At 37.7% G+C, this 11,221-nt stretch overlaps 1 pseudogene; it reads right to left on the bottom strand.

The window, feature by feature from the left end:
• The window catches only part of LOC116847128, a 14,530-nt pseudogene extending 8,412 nt beyond the window's left edge, over nt 1-6,118 (bottom strand).
• Between the last annotated feature and the right edge of the window lie 5,103 nt (nt 6,119-11,221).

Genomic DNA, 11,221 nt, shown 5'->3' with positions numbered 1-11,221 from the left:
AAGATCTGTCGAGTTTCCAGCCGGTTAAGGCAAGATCTGTCGAGTTTCCAGCCAGTTAAGGCAAGATCTGTCGAGTTTCCAGCCAGTCAAGGCAAGATCTGTCGAGTTTCCAGCCAGTCAAGGCAAGATCTGTCGAGTTTCCAGCCAGTTCGATTAAAGCTTAGGATTTTACAAAAGTAATAAATTCTTTGAACTTTTATCGAGTTCGTGCTTTACTTGTTTCGATCTCAGTCTCAAATTTGATATCACAGGATCAGATGAAATTAATAATTTATGTATCAAGTCCATATTAGCTGTTTCTCTACTGCATTTCCTAGTATTGAATTCTTTTATGTGTTTCACGTCTTTGTTGCGCGATTCTTGCGCTTCTTCCGATAAGAGTCCAATCGGTATTAATAAAAAGTGGTTTATAATGTTCGCTCCATGGAATAGAATCAATTGAACTGATGGCGGCATATAGTACCAACTATATAGTCGTAGATAGAGTTTTGCGGTTTTCTTGGTATACGAATCAAATTTGATTGTATCGATAGAATTACCAGAGGCAATAGTTTGTAGAATTATACTAAATCTTTCAATTAATGCTTAATTGACACCTGTCATTTCAGCAGCAAGATGTGGATCACGGAAAAACCTTCTAGCTGTATTTCCGTCGTTCGAGTTTCCCGAGCCTTGCTGTGGATAATCTACTAGCAGACCATTTCTCTTTCGGAATTCTTTTTGGATGTTTTCTTTTTTTTGACTCATTTGATCCTGTTCCTTTTTGGTTGAAGCTTTCCATTTGCAAAAATCTAGTCGATAAGCTATATGCAGAATGCATTCAAAAAAACGTATCCAGGCGTGTAAAGAAAAAAGTCCGTATTCAAAGTTTTCTTCAATTTCAATTTTCTGTGATAATTTTTTCAAATCGTTCATTTCGGATAGTTTGGCTTGACATATGCAGCACGATGCACAAGATGGTGTTCCTGTCAAAGCTTGTCGAACCTTGCCATCAATTATAGTGAGTTTCATTGAATGGAAAACTTTGAATTTAACATTTCCAGTTACTACACTTGTTGGTAATAACAAATTAATTTTACTTTTCATGTCATTAACTTCTTGTATTATTTTCTCTGGGATTTCTTTTGCGCATTCAAAGCTGACTGGACGACAATATCTTGGAGATCCGGGCTGAAGATTTGACCATACTATTATTCGATTACTGTGGTCATTGACTTCTAATGAAAGTGGAACTATTGAGATCATAAATATACTTTCGTCTATCGTTGCAGTTGTCTATCACTAAATGTCTGCTTATATCGACTATGACTCGATGCCCCGTCACATCCCCACTTATATGTTATAGTTAATGAAACCTCCGAGCTAATACCTTCAAACTTTCCTGCAAATTCAGGTATTTGTAGCAAACGTATACACGTATGATCTAATAATGCCTGCAGTTCTATTTTCACACCTTTATCACTAATTAATATGCTTGAATCTTCGGGATAACAACTGTCTCTGGCAGTTGCAAGTGTTTTAAAAGGAATTAAAATATTGATATTTTTAGCACTAATTTGTTTTCTAATAGTATCATACTGCCATTTAGATAATTTCGCGTCTTCTATTAATGCTAAAACTTCGTTATCTGTAAAAGGAACAGGGTGTATGTCATCATAAAATTCACTAGGTATGTCATTTTCCAAGAGTTTGTCTATAGTTGCTATCAAATGTTGTTTACCAGAATCTTTTAAGTTTTTGTAGAAAGCTTGTTTTATTTCTTCGGTCGAATAAATTTCTGTTATTGACTGTACTTTTCTATATTTGGTTGAACGTGAACTTTCTTCAAAATGTTCTGAACAGGGTCTTCCTATCTTGCCAATTTTACGAAAGTCTACGATAAAGTCAGATAATAACCAATTTTGATATTTCTTTCTGAATGTAGATTCGTTACGAAACGCTGAATCATACTTTGATTTAAATGTAGGTATAAATGAATGAGCAAGCTTTCTTTTAATTTCATCAAAATGATCATCATAAAGAAAAGAATATGTTTTCTTCAGGTAATTTATCAAGATAACCTCATTCCTATCAGAGTGCTGAAGTGGAAACAGTACTTCGCACAAAATGTGATTTTTTTATCTAAAAAGAATTCATCTTCAAGTGTTCCAATAATAATTAACAAATAATAAAAAAAAAGTTATTAACTTGAAAGTTATAATACAATAATCATTGGATAAATGAATACCAATCGCTGAAAATTAATTTTAAAAATAATGTACAACATGCAAATTTGAGGTCACTGTGCAAATGACGACACGAATAAGTAGTTAAAGAACGCAGTAGTTATAAAAAATATGATATATAGCACTCGTCTCAGAATATTTTAATTTATCAAATAAAATCAACTCAACTATTCATCCAAATTATTATAAAACCATGTTTGATATTTCGGGTTTGTTACATCCATTTTTTATGAAATCGTCACTGTTCTACTAAAATAAAATACAAAAGCCAATAAGACTCGTTCATCAAACTCAACGTGTATGAAATTTTAATCTCTTCGAAGAAATTCCGTATAGAGAAGTTTTTAAAATCGTATAAGTATAAGTATGTACTTATGTTTTTTCAAACAAATTTCAAAATTCAAAAATGTAAGTTTGTAATGATGCATACAATATGTCGGCAAAAATGTGCGAAAATTAGTTCTATTCTTGTTATGTTTGATGAGAACTCCAACCATATCAAACTGTATTTTTTAAGATAACTCGTTTAGAGTAAAATATGCTAAAACAGACTGCAAAAGAAAAACAACGTTTAAATTTAAATATAACAGTTGCCATACAATATGGCGGACGAAATATCCAAAATTTTTATCTATTTATTATAACTTAAATTACGTACAGACAATTTTTATTGTCACTAGTACAAATATTAACTTCTTAATTCAAAAATTGTTGTAGCGAATCTATATAGACGCTTAAGAATGCAAAAATTTTAGATATTTTTTTTAGTTGACAAAAAACCAATAAAATAATCAATGAAGTTATTTTTTCAAATATAACTGATTCAAGTAAAAAAAAACATACTCGAGCAGATTATAGCAGAACAGTGCCAGTGTGCAATGATGGCATCTTTGATTTTAACAACGGAAATAATAAATCAATCACAGCGGACAGAAAATATGAAATTTTAGTCTATTTAAATGACAATCTGTACATGAAAATTTTTGGGTCTTTTAATTACCGCTGTCAGAGATAGCGGAAAACAATTTTTGAAATAATTTGTATAAACAATTATTGTTTTGAACAAATTGTAAAAAATTTTCTCCCATTTCTTGTTTTAACTCGTATTCTTTTTGCACACTCCCAAGATTTATAGCATTCATATTGTAAGCATAGGTATAAGCGGATTTTGCGCTTATCTACTGTTTCTGCGCACTAATTGTTTATTAGTTTTTTGCAAAATAAGAAATGAAAAAACTAAAGAGAAAACGTATTTTCTGCAAATGTATCAAATTTAGATGTTTTGTGTCCGCCATCTTGCTCCGCCATTTTGATTTTTCACGGAAAAGCATTTTTCAGCGAAAGTGTTCAACTATAGAAAATTTCCCGAAATACTCAGTATCATGGAAAGTTGTTCATCATTTGGTTCAAATTTTGACCGTATAACCGAAAAATGTCGAATTTTTAGATTTTCAGGCAACCATATTGGATTCCATGATGAATTTCGAAAAAGTAAGTGTTTATTCATTTTCAGCGACCCAAAAAACCTTACTATACGAATTTTCGTAAAAATGTATCATATTTTGAAGTTTTTGGTCCGCCATATTGGCCCGCCATCTTGGATTATGAAACAGAAAATTAAAAACTTTTTTCTTACATTCCGTTTCTGAAAGAGATTTGCGGATTTTAGAGACTTTTGAAGCAATAACTTCCCGGGATAATCGTAGAATATAAAAATTTCGTTACTTTTGATTAAATAAACAATTTTTCGTATGTCTAATCGAAAATCGAGCTCGTCTTTTTTGTTATACATTCACTGACGAATGTTTAAAAAAAAATTTTTGAAAATCCATTGAGATTTGCGACTTGTAGAGACTTTTGAAACAAAATATGTCCCGCGGGACCAGTGTGCGGCGCTCTGCGCTACCGAGCTTACAAGACCCCAGATATCCTCGTGAGTCAAGTCTCGCACCGGGCGAAACGACAAGCCGGCCGGCCCGCATGTTAAAGCCGTCGAGGTGAAAGACAGCCCCACGTAATCGCTCGTGTTAGCGGAATTAATGGCGTAAGAATAGATTTCGTGGAACGCGTTTTCTAAATGTTTAGCGATGTCGGTGCCTTCGACAGGTGGGAGAATCTTTATACTAGCCTCTCGTCCTAATATATGGAAATTTTTAAACCGCCGCGCGTTTTCCTCCCGTATTTCAATATAATTAAACTTAACATTACCGCGCTCGTGAGGAACTTCTTCTTCTTCTTCTTCTTCTTTTTCTTCCTCCATAGACTCCTCTCGCGCCGGTTCCATTTCGGAGGAAAGAGCGCGTCCACGTGTGCCTCCTTGTTGTGCTGTAAAAAGAGTAATGCAAAATAATTAGAAACGCGAGCTCTGTAAAATATTTAATATTTTAAGCCAACTTATAACCCACGTTCGAATTTACTCTTCCGGCATTAAATTGAAATACGATAATTCTTGACTAGAACCCCATACCGGGGAATCGGGAAAAATTCGTAATTCCGGGAGGATTTCTGCGTTACCCTCCCACAGTATTCTCTCCCATTCCACTTCTCTTTCCGCGTCGGGAATATGTGGCATATAATCTTCCCCTTCGTTGGAATGGTGGCTAACCGGCGAGTAACTCGGTTCTAATTTCATTTACAATCAATTTGGATTAAATTCGAAGCTAAACTAAACGTAAATAAAAATAAACATCTAGAGAATTCCGCGTGGGTTCGCACGCAAAAGTTCTTACCTGATATTGCTGAAGAAAGCGGCTCTCGATAGCGGCGAACGTTTTCGTCGTCGCATTCCTCTCCCTCGTTACTCTCCTCAACGCTGTCTTCGTCGACATTGACGTCGTTGCCGGCGTCATTGCCATCATCGCCGTTGTCATCATCGTCGTCGTCGTCGTCGTTGCCGTCGTTGTCGTCGTCGTCGTCGCTGTCGGGTCTATTACCATCGTCTCTGTCGACGCTATCGCTGTCGTCTTCATTCTTGTCGTCGGCGTCGTCCGCACCGGCAGCGGCGGCGTCTAGCGTTTCGCTAGCGCCGGTATCATTTTCGTTGTTTTCTGAAAGTAAAATTATACTTATATCGCATGAATCGATTTTAACATGACACTTTTATTATTTTATAAATATTTATGCCGCCTTACCTGTGGGTTCAGCAGCGACGATGATGGTCTCGTTCACAAGCGTTTCCACGCTGCAGATGCTGTCGGAATCCCATAAGTCGGCTTCCGATGTCTGAGCATTATTACAGCCTAAAAATTATTTTGGTGTTAGATAATTTACCCGATAAAGCAGCTTAAATCCGGTACTCCTCTCTACTCTCTCGATTTGTACTTACGCGAAGTCGCCTGACTCGGGTAAGGCGGCTCCTCCGCGAGGCGTTTACGACCCCGTGGAAGAAGCTCAAGCGCCTCCTCGTCACTGCTACCAACGGCTACGAGACTCGGACTTATGAAACGATAAAAACAATAATTATTCTAAAAATTCGCGTAAATTACTTAGTTTTAGTTTTCGCTATAAAATTGATATGATTTAATTTACATTGTAGGATATCGCGTCGGCGATAATACCCCACACGTCCTCGACGTTCTCTTCAAAATCCCGTCGAAATATTAGAATTTCGCGGATTATTTTCACTAATTTCGGATCATCCCAAAATTTCTCGCACTTACACAAAAGCGCTAGCAGCGTGCTGCTACAAGCGCATGCGAAAGAATAAAATATGATATAATTTTCCGCGTCATCGCCGAAAATACGCGTCAAATATCGAAAGCTATCGATATTCACGTCGGTGTTTGAAGCCGTAACGAAACGCACTCGCGCACTAATTTACCGACTTGCGACAACGTGTCTAACGGCGGAAAACTGACGGTGGAAAATGCGGAATCGGACTTTTCTCCTCGCATATATACCCTCAAAATCTTACTCCTCTCTCTCTCCTAGGACAAAACGGTTCTCCCAAGAAAGAAGAGCGGATTTTTAAAATTATTAGGGTTTATCGTCGAAAACACGTTCAGTAAATATTGAGGTAAATATTGAGGTAAATAGGAAGACCCGACGGATTAAGCGTTTTCAAAGTTGTTTTTCTACCGGATGTGCGAGAATGCGTGACCAATCGCCGATAAAAGAATGATACGACGCGTATGTAACGGTGCACTTCCTCTAGGAAAATCGCTCTTTTTGTTAAAAGTGAATTCCGATCGTATCTTTGACGATAATCCTCGCGCTGACTCAGAAGACGCTGGCTGAAATACCGTTGGCTATTTTTCGCTTGTGCCGGCTATTACAATAGCCTGCTAATTCGCGACATATTCTAAATATCCCTGTTTATATCTCGCTCCTTTTTTATACGCTCCGCTTCATTAGAACGCGAGAATATTTGTTTTTTGGCGCGTGTCTTTTGCCTCAGACGACACGAGCACGGCGGCTGCACGGCGCCTGCACGCGCGCCTGCCAGGCTCGCTTTTTTTTCAAACCTGAACCCGGAAAACGCGACGAAACAATCAAGTACGTGGAAAAGCCTGAGACAAAAATGCGAGCGCCTAACATACAAAAAGGAGAGTTTAGAAGCATCCGTTAGAATATTGCCGACAGTTAGGGCAACCGTTGCGTTTAAGAAAAAAAGAAAATGCAATAAGATGAAAATAAGCCTGAGAGAAGTGACGTCGTGATGCCTAATATTCAAAGGAGGCGGAATATCGGGTATAAAATATTATCGTTGTTCGCCATAAACTAGCGCGCTTAAAGCCCCCTGCATTTGTCCCCCGACGTTAAAAAATTCCAGAAAAACACTTCCTAGAAAAGCGCACCAGAGAAACGTAACTGAAAAATGTTATTAAATAAACATTTTTGATACGCGTATACTACTTTCCTCTATGCATTTTTCGCACTCTCGAGACCCTATAAAACCGCTCTTGATCGCGGGTTTCATTCAGTCGGTAGTGCTCCGATAGTCACGTTTCGCTGTTACGAAAAGTCGACGTTTGTTAAAATTATTTATGGGTTATTCGAGGAGCGAATGTCGTGAGAAATATAATGGCCGCTAACAAGCACAATATCGAGAAGGACGGATGTAATAACACCCGCAGTGACATCACAAGTGGTCGAAACTTTAATCGAAAGGGTAATATGTTACTGTCTACAACATACACTTTAAATAATTCGGATACGAAGAGGGTGCAAGTAAGATTGCAAGCAAACGACGCCGGGAGGTACGAAGCGACGATAAAACTAATCGGAAATTCGATGGATTATATCTACCTCGAACTCGAAGCGTGGCAGAAGTTTCAAGAGGACTTTGACCTCGTGCATGCTTACTTGCGCGGGGTTGACAAAATTACGCCACAACCCTTGATCCTAAAGAACGCGAGTATTTATTTCACCACCACTTGCAGCTCAAGAGCAATAATGGTAACGCGTAATCGCGAAGCGGAAGAAAAGAAAGCCATGACGCCGGATTCCGCGACAGCGACGGAGCCATCGAAGAAGAAACGCAAGACCTACTCGCCGTCGATAGCGATGCAGAAAATCACGTTCGAAGGCCTCCAAAGTATTGCGAGTTGCATCGACGCGCGGCAAAAACAGCTATATTCGCTAACTAATCTCGTCAAAGATTGCGTCGAATTTCTCATTGCGGAAATCGAACTACATTTACCCAACCGCTATTTAGATGAGGACATGGTGAAAAACACGCTCTGGAATAATCTCAAGGAGATCGAGAAAAATATCCAGCGGCAGTTGCTAAACCTTGATTTTCTGGACGTGTACTTTGACATTCTCTTTCTGGAGCTAACTTCGTTCCATCTCCACGAAATTGTACGAAGAATAATAAAAAATCAAGCGATGCAACTCGCGTCAAATTCATAATATTGTGAATCCTCATATGTAATTATAAATAAATAGCGAATTTTATCCTTTAACATGTTTATTTCTTTTCTTTTCCTCAAAAACGTCTCCTTCTTTTATCCACACCTATATTCTTCGATAAACTCCAGAAATTTCCACGATGCTGACGCACGCATGGATAATACTTTTCCTCCCCTCCCCCGCGTCTCAACGTAAGAATCAAAGGAGTCGAGACCAAACACAGCATAGTCATAGCTGTCCAAACCTGCTCTCTCTCTCTATCTCGCTCTTCTAACTTTCAGGAAACATCTTTTCGTCATAATTTTCCGGTAACGTCTCCCCCTCAACTCTTCTCGACGTAAGCGACGATGCGGGAACCGCTGTGGAAAGAACCAATCCCCGCGAATAACCATAGCTGATCACTAGACGAACTAATAGATCTTCCTTACTCCTTACGCTGAGACATATGACGACTACCCTCTTCCACTAGCTTCCCACCTTCGCCTAACGTTCAGTAAGTCCCTTTTCGCCTAAATTTTCCAGGTCATACTTAGCATTCACATATTCTCGACGTAGGCGACGAGGCGGAGAGACCCTCAGGTTAAAACCAATCTCCGTGAATGTCCATAACTGACCAGTAAACGAATCAATAGCATAAATTAACCTCGCCCTTATACGACAGCAACCGATGACTATCCCCTACCCCTAACTCCTCCATCGTCACCTACTCCTTTTCGACTCACTCATCAGTCGAGACTCGGAACTTCCAGACAACGCTCATGCCGCAAGAGACGAAGTTTATACGCCGTAAGAAACGATGCAATAAAAAGAAATAAAATAATATACATAAATCACCCTAAATAATCCCACCCGATTTACTGCGAGGGCGACACACCGTCCGTCCCCACTTCCAATGTTAATAGTTTTTTATTCCACATATTACCCTCCTCCACCAAATCTGCAAAATTCCCCCACCATTCTATTTCAAGACCCTCCCCCACCCCTGACCCACTGGTGCCAGCTTTTACCCCCACCACCGAAAAATAGGCCACGCTCTGTCTCACGGAAGCTGTACATATACTACTCACGGTCAAGACGAGACTGCTATCAGACAATTATCATTATCTACTTAAACTATAAACTGGATTACTATAAACGGGAGGGTAACATAATTATTTTCTACTAATATTTTTGTTTATTTTTTTCTTTACATTTTCATCGTAATTCATAATGATTGCTATCACGTCCAAGACTATTATCAGCTTCTTCACAGTTTTTATTTTGTATATTAAAAATGATTAGTTATAAATAATATATATATTCTTATAAAAAATGTATTTTTAAATTCTACTCACCTTTGTTGCTTTTATAACTGCTTATTTCGAATAATATCGTTGTTAAGAATCCGTTTCAACAAATTAATGTTATCATCAATCGTATAACGTGAGTCAGCTAAGTGTATAATTTTAAAAATTGCTTCACTTATTCGACTGTACTTGGAGAAAGAAATTTTATTCATTTTTTTCTTTTTTCTTTTTTGTAGAACCAGTCCATGAACATAGAATTAACAATTGCCTTTCAAATAATCGATCCATTAATAAGTATGCTATTTTGTTTCCATCTTTCTTACCAGTCGTGCTTCCAATTTCATCCATCACTTTCATCTATTTGATAAATAAACATTAATATAAATATTTATCTACAAAATATTCAGAGTATATAAAGAAAGAACTTACAAATGTCAATTCGAATTCATTACATTTGCTGAATTGATTACATAGGTTTCTTTTTAGATCATTAATATCCGATTCTGTTGCTAATGGTTTCATTTGTTTTATATCTTTTGTTACATCTTTTTTAAAGATTTCATTTTTTAATGCATCATTTTGAGTTCGGGCAACTCTCGGGTATAACACATAAATTTACTTTGTCATCTTCAATCATTTCTACAATTATAAACATTTTAAATTTCTTGTTTCACCACACAGCATGAAACGGTACCCTACTGAAAAATTTCTGTTGAGATAACAATAGAATTTCCAATTCAATTCTCAGTTGAATTCTCAATTGAATTCTCATGACGTTTCCGCAAAAATTTGCATATAAGATCTCAGTTGAGATATTTGTATCTGGTGGAAATAATTTATTGAAAATATAATGAACTTTTGCTGAAATGCTTTTAAAAAGCATTCACAATTTTGACCCAATTTTATTAAAATTTCATTATAATTTCATTAATATTGGGTGTACAACTTAGTTCGGTCCGTTTTCAAAAGATGGCTTTAGGTGCTATAAATGGTTGACGGCGACAGCTGATTTTTGCTGTATCGTGAAGTGTCAACATCTGTCAACCAAATATTGTTTACAAGCCTTTGAGTTTTGCACAACAAGTTTAATTTTTACTGCGTTGAAAATGTCGAGTTTCGTTCCAAATAAGCACCATTTGCGGGAAGTTTTGATTTTCTGTTTCAATTGGAAGAAAAGTGCAGCTGAAGCGCATCGAATGCTTGTGGAAGTTTATGGTGAATCTGCACCGTCGGATAAATCTTGCAGAGAATGGTTTCGACGATTTCAAAGTGGTGATTTTAGTGTTGAAGACAAAGAGCGTTCGGGTCAACCGAAAAAGTTTGAAGATGAAGAATTAGAAACATTACTCGATCAAGATTCGTGTCAAACGCAAAAAGAGCTCGCAAGAACATTGGAAGTTACTCAACAAGCTATTTCGAAACGACTCAAAGCCGCGGGATACATCCAAAAGCAAGGAAATTGGGTCCCATACGAATTGAAACCGAGAGATATCGAACGACGATTTTGCATGTCCGAAATGTTGCTTGAACGGTACAAAAAGAAGTCTTTTCTGCATCGAATCATTACCGGGGACGAAAAATGGATTCACTACGACAACCCGAAACGTAAAAAATCGTATGTAAAGCCTAGCCAACCGGGAACATCAACGCCGAAGCCGAATATCCATGATGCCAAGGTAATGCTCTGTATTTGGTGGGATCAGAAGGGTGTGATCCACTATGAGCTGCTAAAACCTGGTCAAACCATCACGGGAGACTTCTACAGGCGACAATTGATCCGTTTAAAGCGAGCTATAGCCGAAAAACGTCCAGAATATGCGACCAGACACGAGTCCATAATCTTTCACAATGACAATG

This window comes from Odontomachus brunneus, unplaced genomic scaffold (assembly GCF_010583005.1).
Source record: "Odontomachus brunneus isolate Ranch 3 - 2012 unplaced genomic scaffold, Obru_v1 Obru_scaffold_074, whole genome shotgun sequence".
Lineage (NCBI taxonomy): Eukaryota > Metazoa > Arthropoda > Insecta > Hymenoptera > Formicidae > Odontomachus > Odontomachus brunneus.
This window is presented reverse-complemented; position numbering and strand designations above follow the sequence as displayed.